Source organism: Alosa alosa, chromosome 21 (genome assembly GCF_017589495.1).
Source record: "Alosa alosa isolate M-15738 ecotype Scorff River chromosome 21, AALO_Geno_1.1, whole genome shotgun sequence".
Lineage (NCBI taxonomy): Eukaryota > Metazoa > Chordata > Actinopteri > Clupeiformes > Clupeidae > Alosa > Alosa alosa.
The window spans coordinates 1,323,218-1,331,962 of record NC_063209.1 but is presented as its reverse complement, the minus strand read 5'-3'; the positions used below and the strand labels follow the sequence as shown (position 1 = coordinate 1,331,962).

At 40.5% G+C, this 8,745-nt stretch overlaps 1 long non-coding RNA gene across 1 annotated transcript; it reads right to left on the bottom strand.

Moving 5' to 3' along the window:
• Positions 1-1,649: 1,649 nt before the first annotated feature.
• On the bottom strand, positions 1,650-2,965 carry LOC125286576. The gene is made up of 3 exons (XR_007192203.1): positions 2,122-2,965; positions 1,904-1,949; positions 1,650-1,747 (listed from the first exon to the last, which is right to left on the bottom strand). It is a non-coding gene; the product is annotated as an uncharacterized LOC125286576 (long non-coding RNA).
• Between the last annotated feature and the right edge of the window lie 5,780 nt (positions 2,966-8,745).

Genomic DNA, 8,745 nt, shown 5'->3' with positions numbered 1-8,745 from the left:
TCTCGCGTGAAACCTTGTTGCCGGAACAGCAGGGAAGAGGCAACAGGATAGCAGCACGAAAGATACACAGGATACACACGGAATTCGAACGAATTTGAAGACATCGAAGAACGAACCCTTTTAGTTTGATGGACGTCCTTATCAGTCTATGGTCTAACTTATGAACGTGTCGGGTCAACGTCAACAATAAGTAAGTTAGGCTAACTTAAACGTTAGCTATTTGCTGTTGTCATATGCAACCTATTAATGTTAGCTAACATGCTAAGCATTGAAAATGAATGCGTTAGCAATAGCCACTGCTTTTTTTGAGCTGACAAGCCCTGGAAATGCGTTAACGTAATCAGCCAAATTGACTCACTTCTTAAGTAGTTACTACAATTTTGAGTCGAAATTCGAAGTGCAAATATGGTTTAAATGTGTAAACAAGACGCCTGATGTTTAATATATGTTAATGAATGGGCACAGTATTATTGTGTACAGTAATGGGCATCAGTAGTATGTCAACAGTTCATGTGTTATGCGATTAACATAAACTAGTAAACAACAGAAATGTTAAAAGCTGGTATTGTGTTTCCTGAATTCTTACATTCAGGCATTCAAATGAAATGTAATTAAATAGCATATATATACTCTCAGTGTATGATGCTTGCATGAGGGAAACATCCCAAAACAACGGCACCCATATAATTGCTGTTGTTTTGAGAAGTATTTCTCATGCAAGCATCATGCAACAATGCAAAAACAATGAAACTAGTGTAGGCCTAATTATATTTTACATTAGTAAAGCAGTACTCTGATGTGCATGCTTTCACAAACTTTTGTGAACAATCTTAGCACTTTAAACATTGACTGTTTTGAAGTGCATGTATAGCAATATAGTAAAAAAATAATAATTGTGATATCATTACAATTTGAGGAGGGGGTGGGTTCATGTAGGTGGGCCCTATGACCCCAAAGTATGCCTTGACTGGGCCTCAGGTCAAAGAAGTTGAGAAAGGCTGATGTAGACGACAAAGCAGCAAGGAGGCGTCGTGTGATCATTTAAACAAGTTTTATGACAAGGTCGATGAGGGTGGGAAAAATCGTACATTTCTGTGCAAACTTTGCCCGCACTTCAGTCACATTGTCTTTTAAGAAAATGCAGTCCATTTTTCGGTTCTAGCAGCCAACAACCTCAGTACTGACCCCTCAGGCCTCTCAGGAGGCGCTGGCCTTTAACCGCAGCCAGAAGAGAGTTAGCAGAAATTTGATTGCCTTTAAAAAATCTGACTTCTTAAAAAATCTTAAACTGGCTGCATTACGTGATTATTTCTGAGATTCTGATCCGTTTTTAACTATGACCTATACACAGTTCTGGTTTGAAAATGTATCTCTTAAAATAATCACTTTATGCAGTCAGCTTAAGATGGCTTACTAGCAACTAACTAATTACCCTAGCAACAACCTAGAAACCACCCCTGTAATGTCAACCTAGCGACCACCATAGCAACCAGCATAGCAACCATGTTATTTATGCGTTTTAGCTTATTGGATGTTGCGTTAATGCAGATAACTTTTGATCCGTGTGCCCGATTTTCATAAATGAGGTACTGTTGGAATCCTTGGATGAGGCCGAGTTCCATGCCACTGATCAAACCCACTCTTGCAGTTCTTCGGAACCGCAATTCTAGTTAAGTCATATCAGCATACTTATTACTGTAAACGGGTCGACTGTTGGCAGAGCAAACAGAATTTCTTCTCACAGCATCTGACATTGACAACATAAACACAAAGACAAAAGAAACACAATTACTAAATCTACTCTTTAAATAGCCTTGGGAATTGTTTGTGAAGTTTAATTCAGATGTGGTCATTGAGTGTAGGGTAAAAATAAGGCTCTAGGCCTACAGTGATTGAAACTTACCCATTACTATTGCCTTAAGGTGCAGCTCCACTGAATGCCTTATGCACTGAAAACAGAAGAGAAGAAAGGGAAATAAGTGGATGTGTTCATTGATATAAGTCTGTCTGTGTTTTAAAAAAGTTTGGCCCCTGCAGAGCATTTAGGTTAACATGTTAACTAGCTACTTAGCTAGCTATATTAGGGCAAAAGGAGGCTTTATTGCCATGATAAAAACGCACCCATTTATACTGCTTGCTGCAGCTCCACTGAATGTCTTATGCACTGAAAACAGAACAGAAAAAAGGGAAATAATTGGATGTGCAATATTGGATGTGTTCAGTGATTTAAGTTTGCCTGTGTTTCACAAGTTTGCCTTTAGATTAACAAGTTTGCCTTTAGATTAACAAGCTTGCCTTTAGATTAACAAGCTAACGTTAAATAGCTACTTAGCCAGTAGGCTACGTTACAAATACTGTAATAAAAAGACGTGTTGTCGATAAATAACGTTTGCATAGTGGGCTGTTACAAAGCTATTCACCAAAACGAAGCTATAGTCATATCTGTTATAGATCTATGTAGAAACACGACTATATTTGTATAAAATTCAGATGTTTATTTGAAGACAGGAAAATGTTCTTACCGTCTGTGATAGTGCTGGAGTTAGTGAAGTACTAGACGTCTCTTCTAGAAAAATTTCCCGGTCTTTAATCAGTCTTCTGGCAAACCACAAGGACGCCAAAACGCACCTGCATACGTCAGTAAATCTGGTTAACCAGACATATGCCATAACTAGTTATCTACCGCTGGCGCCTTTTTATCTATTATGGTAAACCACAATCTTGCCACAGTTCAGCCGAAAGCATTTACTTTGCTGCTTCTATGCCAAAACAAACCCAAAAATACCAAACGTATGCCAGACTTCAGCCAAAACGTGTGCTATCTGGGTATCAGGGCTCGAAATTAACTTTTTTTCTCAGTGTCCCGCAGCTGCCCCGAATTCTACTTGGCACTGTCCCGGACTTAAACACCAGTGTCCCAAATTCAAGTTCTTGTTTTTTCCCATTCTACACAATAAACAGCATAATAATCAGTAACTTGCATCACTTAATTAACTCGTTCTGGTCCACCATGTCAGTTCTGAACAATTTATTAAACACTATTTCATTAATCATCTGCTGTTTCACACAACACTCATTTTCAGAGATTGCGCTTTTGGCTCTTTTTTTGAGGTTGCACTAGACATTCATTGTCCATCGTTTTGACGGACAGGGTTGTAAAACATTCAGTCAATAATCTATTTTCACGTGTCTTTAATTTCAATGTCAGTTTGGTGTGATGTCATGGCCACAGATCTCAGTGAAAACAATAAGTAGCCTAGCGTGGGAAATTACCACAAAGCTGTCAGATAGGCTAGCCTACTCTCCTGCCACGCTCTCACCCTCAAATGCGTTCCCAATTAAATGAATTAGCAAAACGTAGTTAGAATATGTATCTCGATGTAACGAGCTGTTTTGACATTGTAACCGTTCTCTAAGAAGAGTGTAAAGCAGTTTGCAGTAGCCTAAAGTTAACCACAACGTCGTCTATTGCTGGAAAAAATAGCGAGCGGCCTATAATAAACTAATAAATGCTCGGCGGGCCGGATTAAAGTGCATGGCGGGCCGCAGTTTGGACACCCCTAGCCTTAGAACTGCCACAGCGAAATGTCAAATGCTAACTTAAATAACTGTTTTCATTGTTATAGGCTACCTTGCAACACTATCGTTTTGTCAAATCGCAGTTGCAGTAGGCTATTTAGCTCAGCATGATATTGGTGACGTCTGTCTGTCAATGACAGAAAACACGTAGCGTTTTAGTCAGAGAGGACTGTCATCTCGTTTTTTTTTTAGAACACCAGTGTAACCTTAGGCCTACACTATCAGTCAAAAATGTTCACAATGTCATGAAAACAAATGCCATTCACCTGCCTGCTAGTTAGGTAAGTTAACCTCTATATCGGAAAGTGACCCATTAGGCCTACCGCCCTTGCCCTATTTTTGTGTCGGCCTATAAGTCACTTAATATTCATTTAACCAATACGGTAGATTCCTAAGGAAACGCAAGCACCCAGCCCATTTGGGTATCTTACTATATTTGTACCAAAAATAACATTGTAGCCTACAGTGATTTTAAGAGCAGTAGCCTAAACAGTGTTGTAAGGCTGCGTGTACAAAACCGCTTCTTTACAGATCAGCTGGCTAACGCTGCTTTTGCCAGCTGCCCGTCACGCCAGGTCAAATTTTGTATAGGCCAGATTCTGTATTTTATTCAGACAAGAAAGATACGTTTAGATTCCCATGTGAACAGTTTAGGAAAAAAGTACCTATTTTGAAATTTGCTTTGCCATTTTTTCTACTGTCCCAGAGTTGTCCCAGACATCATTCTATTGTGTCCCGGAAGCATTTTTTATGGTCCCCGGGACGTCGGGACATCGTTAATTTCGAGCCCTGCTGGGTATAGTGTAATGCATTCGGAGGACGTGATTTCATATGTGTGAAAATATGAGGTGAGTGAAGTTGATTGTGTAGTTGTAGAACAAGTCGTTAATGCGTGTTCATGTTCCGTCTACCTCTCTCCTAGCAACGCTGAAACTTACAGGATGTAATACCATACCAAGTCGCACTTCATGTTTTTTTTTGTTTTGTTTACCATCGCTCTCATTGAGGTTGAATGGAGACGAAAATCTCCCTGGTTGGGCGAAATGAGAGCGAATCGCCGAGGCAGACGAAACAAAGTTGGCCAAAGTTTAACTTTATTTAAATGAGGACCATTCGAGAACCAAACAGGGCCGCGTCTTTGTGTTTGGAGGCGGCAGTTACAAAAACGTCTGACCAAGATGGCGGAGACTTAATATCCATTTCTATACAAACCAAGACGGCGGATTCCTAAAGATGCGCAAGCACCCAATGGTGTATCTAAATTAGCTATGTACCAAAAATGACATTTTATCGTGACTCGAAGAGCTGTAAACAGTGTTGTACGGCTGCGTGTACACATCCGCTTGGAGCTCCAGTGGAATTTTAAAGGTGCGATTTGTAGGACTGTTACCGAACGTTCTGTAGGCCAAAATCAAAACACTGGTGAACGTTCTCAAGACTACCAGACGCGAGCCTCTCCTGGGTTGCCAGATGTAATGAAGACTTAGCTAACGTTAGTTGACCTGCAGCTGCTTTAACGTTTCTCCAACCATGACCCAGCTACACATTACGGAAACAGTGAAAACAAAAAATACCTCTCTAACCAATGTAACATATTTAGCTGAAGTTAGCGATGCAGATGAAGTTTAGCCTAGGCTACCTGTTGTGGAGAAATATGGCCAGCTCTGCGTCAGACTTGATATTCTTCGTTTGACGAAGACGTCACCATCTCAGGAAGCTCCTCCGATGTCCACTTAATTTGTTTCTTGTTTTAATTTTGGAAATTTGCCTGCCTCTCGTAAGCGTTCATGACTACAACTGACAGCTGTTGACAGCTGGCCTTTGCTAATTTAGCAACCCAAATAGGAGGACGCGCTAGCCCATTATTAATATGCTATTCTAGAATTAGGGGCCGTTTATACGAGAACGATTGCGAAGGAAGACAACAAAATATTTTATCATAAGTGCCTTTCGTTTACACGGCGACCCCGCCATCAGGGCTTGAAGATGCAAAAATCTGAAGACTCCTTCCAGAGTGTAGAGTTTTGAAGACGACCCGGGTTGCGTCTCCGTCTAAACGGCTAAACCAAAGATCCTTGATTACCTCTCTGGCTAAACTGTCAAATTGGAATGTCTGCGCGTGACGTACCGGGGTTCTATCACACCACCACCCAGTGGTCTGGAATGCATATCCAATCGAATATCACATACTCTTGCGTCTTCATATAAACAAAGATTTTCCCCTGAGAATGCTCGTCTAAACGCAAATAAACAAATGAAGACGAGACGCCACTTCTGCGTCTTCTCTTTTCATTGTCACCGTATAAACGTAGCCTTAATCGTTCAAAACATAAACGAAAATTCCAAGAGATTCCGCCCCGTAACTCTTTTTTTCATGGGTTTTACGGGGTTTTACGGGTTAGAGTAATGTTGTCAAATAAGCCATTGCTTCAATTCATCGTGTTTCCTTACTCTCTGACAACATTTGGTGATCATTTTTGGAATGGTTACAGTTTATTTTCCATTATTTCCTACATACTGGACCTTTAATTTCATGACGAGAATTCTCGGTCTAACCGTTCATGTTGAAACGGCGTAAATGGGCGACCCATCAGGCCAGGGCTATAACTCCGAGCGTGGTAAACAAAATCGGATATTTCAGGCAGTAAATGCCAAAAAAAAAAACAGGTTTTGTTCAAATCTGCACACCTATGGCTACTGAAACATGTAAGGTTCATTTAGCAAATGTTATTTTGAAGTGTTAAAAAACATTGTTGTTTTAGAATTTCCGAACAAAAGTGGTGATAATTGGGGGTGTTACGATATGTTAGTTTAAGCACTCAATCTTTTTAGCTAGCTGACAGGTGAATGCTAGTATTTTAGGACATTGGATTGCATTGTAAACCTAGCTAGACAGCTAGGCTACATGCTGCAACACAGGTATGAAATATATTATGTCTTATTGACCTTGTTGTTTCTATGAACATGAATTGTTGTTTATAGGCAACATCAACTTAGTTGAGGCATAAAGACCCCTGGATATCTTCATTAAGTACTTAAACGTTTGAACTAGCTGATTAGCCTAATTAGCTCGCTTGCCACCACTGGCTAGACACTGCAGTCAAAAGGTTAGCGGTTTCGCCGTCACGTAGTGCTGGGCGGTATACCGGTTCACACTGTATACCGGTGTATATTTTCGTTATGATATGAATTTTTCATATACCGCCATACCGGTGTATTTGATTACACAACGTTTGGAATGCTGTGCCGCGTGACAGTGTTTCAGACGGGACTTTTTTCACACGCACGCATGATGCCACTGCGAGGCATAGTGAGGGTAAACACAAAACACCTGAAGTATGACCCTTAAGGCTGAATTTCTCCTTAGATAAGAGGTTTATTTAAGGGTGTTGCACAGAATACCTTAAATTGTTTCTTTGGTTAAGGAAAAACGTTAAGGGATACTGCATTGAAAGGGATTTACCGTCACGAAAATTCTATTCGCTGAAATTATCCAGGTAGCAAGTAAAGCATGTGATATACATGCACTGAGCAATACTAGCTGGCTAGTTAGAAATGATCCTGACTGTCATCTAGGCACCAAAACAAACTTTTTTGTTAATGTTTTGCCTAGCGAACCGAACCGAAGCTCATGGCAGGCTAAGAAGACATCCACATCCACATGAAGTTAACGTTAGCCTACCACTAACGTCATGTAAACCACACAATAACAATAAGGCATGTTTCTGATAGGCCTATTTGACAGAGTAAGCATATTAGCAGAGAGGTTTCATTTTAAATTGTATAATTTTCAAAAAAGTATAAAGTTGCACTACTTTCTGTATTGGTTTTATAGGCTACAAGATGTTTGTGAAATTTGCACAGTAAAAGGTCTGTATTTTGACTGCAATTGTCTTTGCATTCTGATTAGATTCTTCATTAGAATCATGAGTGGCTCTGTAAACAGCATCATTTTCTGGGGCCATGCAAATCTGCATTACCACTAGTGTGGAGTTATTCTACATCATGACAGTAAAATAGACCATCCTTAGTCAATGTACTGCAGCAATTCCTCTCTCAACCTGTAAAAATGCTGTGAACATCTGATTATGCATGGAAAAAAAAATACCGTCATATACCGTGAAACCGTAAGAATTTAGAAAAATACCGCGATATACATTTTTGGTCATACCGCCCAGCACTACAGTCACGCCCCCGAGGCAAAATTTTTGCTGGCCAAAAATCGCGAGGTGTTTCGTTGTGTGGAAACCCACCGTAAACGTTGCGCGCATAACGTCGCGGTGACCATTACAGGACGTCCTCTCAAAGTCTCGTGGACGTCTTTTAGACCTCCCGAACAGAGGTCCGCAGGACGTAACGGGAACCCTACACAATGTCGAGGAGGTGACGTTCGCCAGGGGACCTTTAGGGGACGTTGCCAGGACTTTATTTTGTTTACTGGGTACTGCTCAATTGTGGTCTAACTATAAGAAGAAAAGTATGCAGAGGCTTAAGGTAGCATACAATGATGCAATGAGGTTGCTGCTTCGTGTCCCTAGGTGGCACAGTGCCAGCCAATTATTTGTGTCCACTAGAGTACCTGTGAAAAACGCACACTTATAAGCTAACATGCTTATAAGGAGGTGTACACACAGAGGTGTAACCGGCTAAATGTGCTGTAGTGCATATGCCAGACCAGTCGATGGCGACGGCCGTGCAGAGGGTACACGTTTAATTCACGTGAATCGCGTAGAAGAAAACATTGTTGAAACAGTTTGTTAAGCAGTCGCATGAAATAAGGAGACTACAGACAATTCGGTTTTCATTTCAACTGTTAAACTAATAAAGTTCATTTTCAAGGTATGTGACTGCTATGTGAAATTTCAAATGCTTAGCCTACGCATTGCATTAGGTCTGAGCACCACTGGAGAAAACATTAACATGCAGTAAGCTAATGTTTAAGGGACTGTTCGTTATTTATAAACAGGGCCAGGAAAATAGGGGAGGGTCATGTCTTTTTATTCTTTGTTGAGGGGAGGGTCACCTAACTTTTTTTTGTCTAGGAGGGGTCACCCATCTTTTATTAATGAAAACAGCAAAAAATCAAAGTGGCTTGTTTGATTGTTGATTTCTGTCGCCATATAACGTTCTCTTTCGTTCCATAGCTCTGTCAACATTGAACAATGA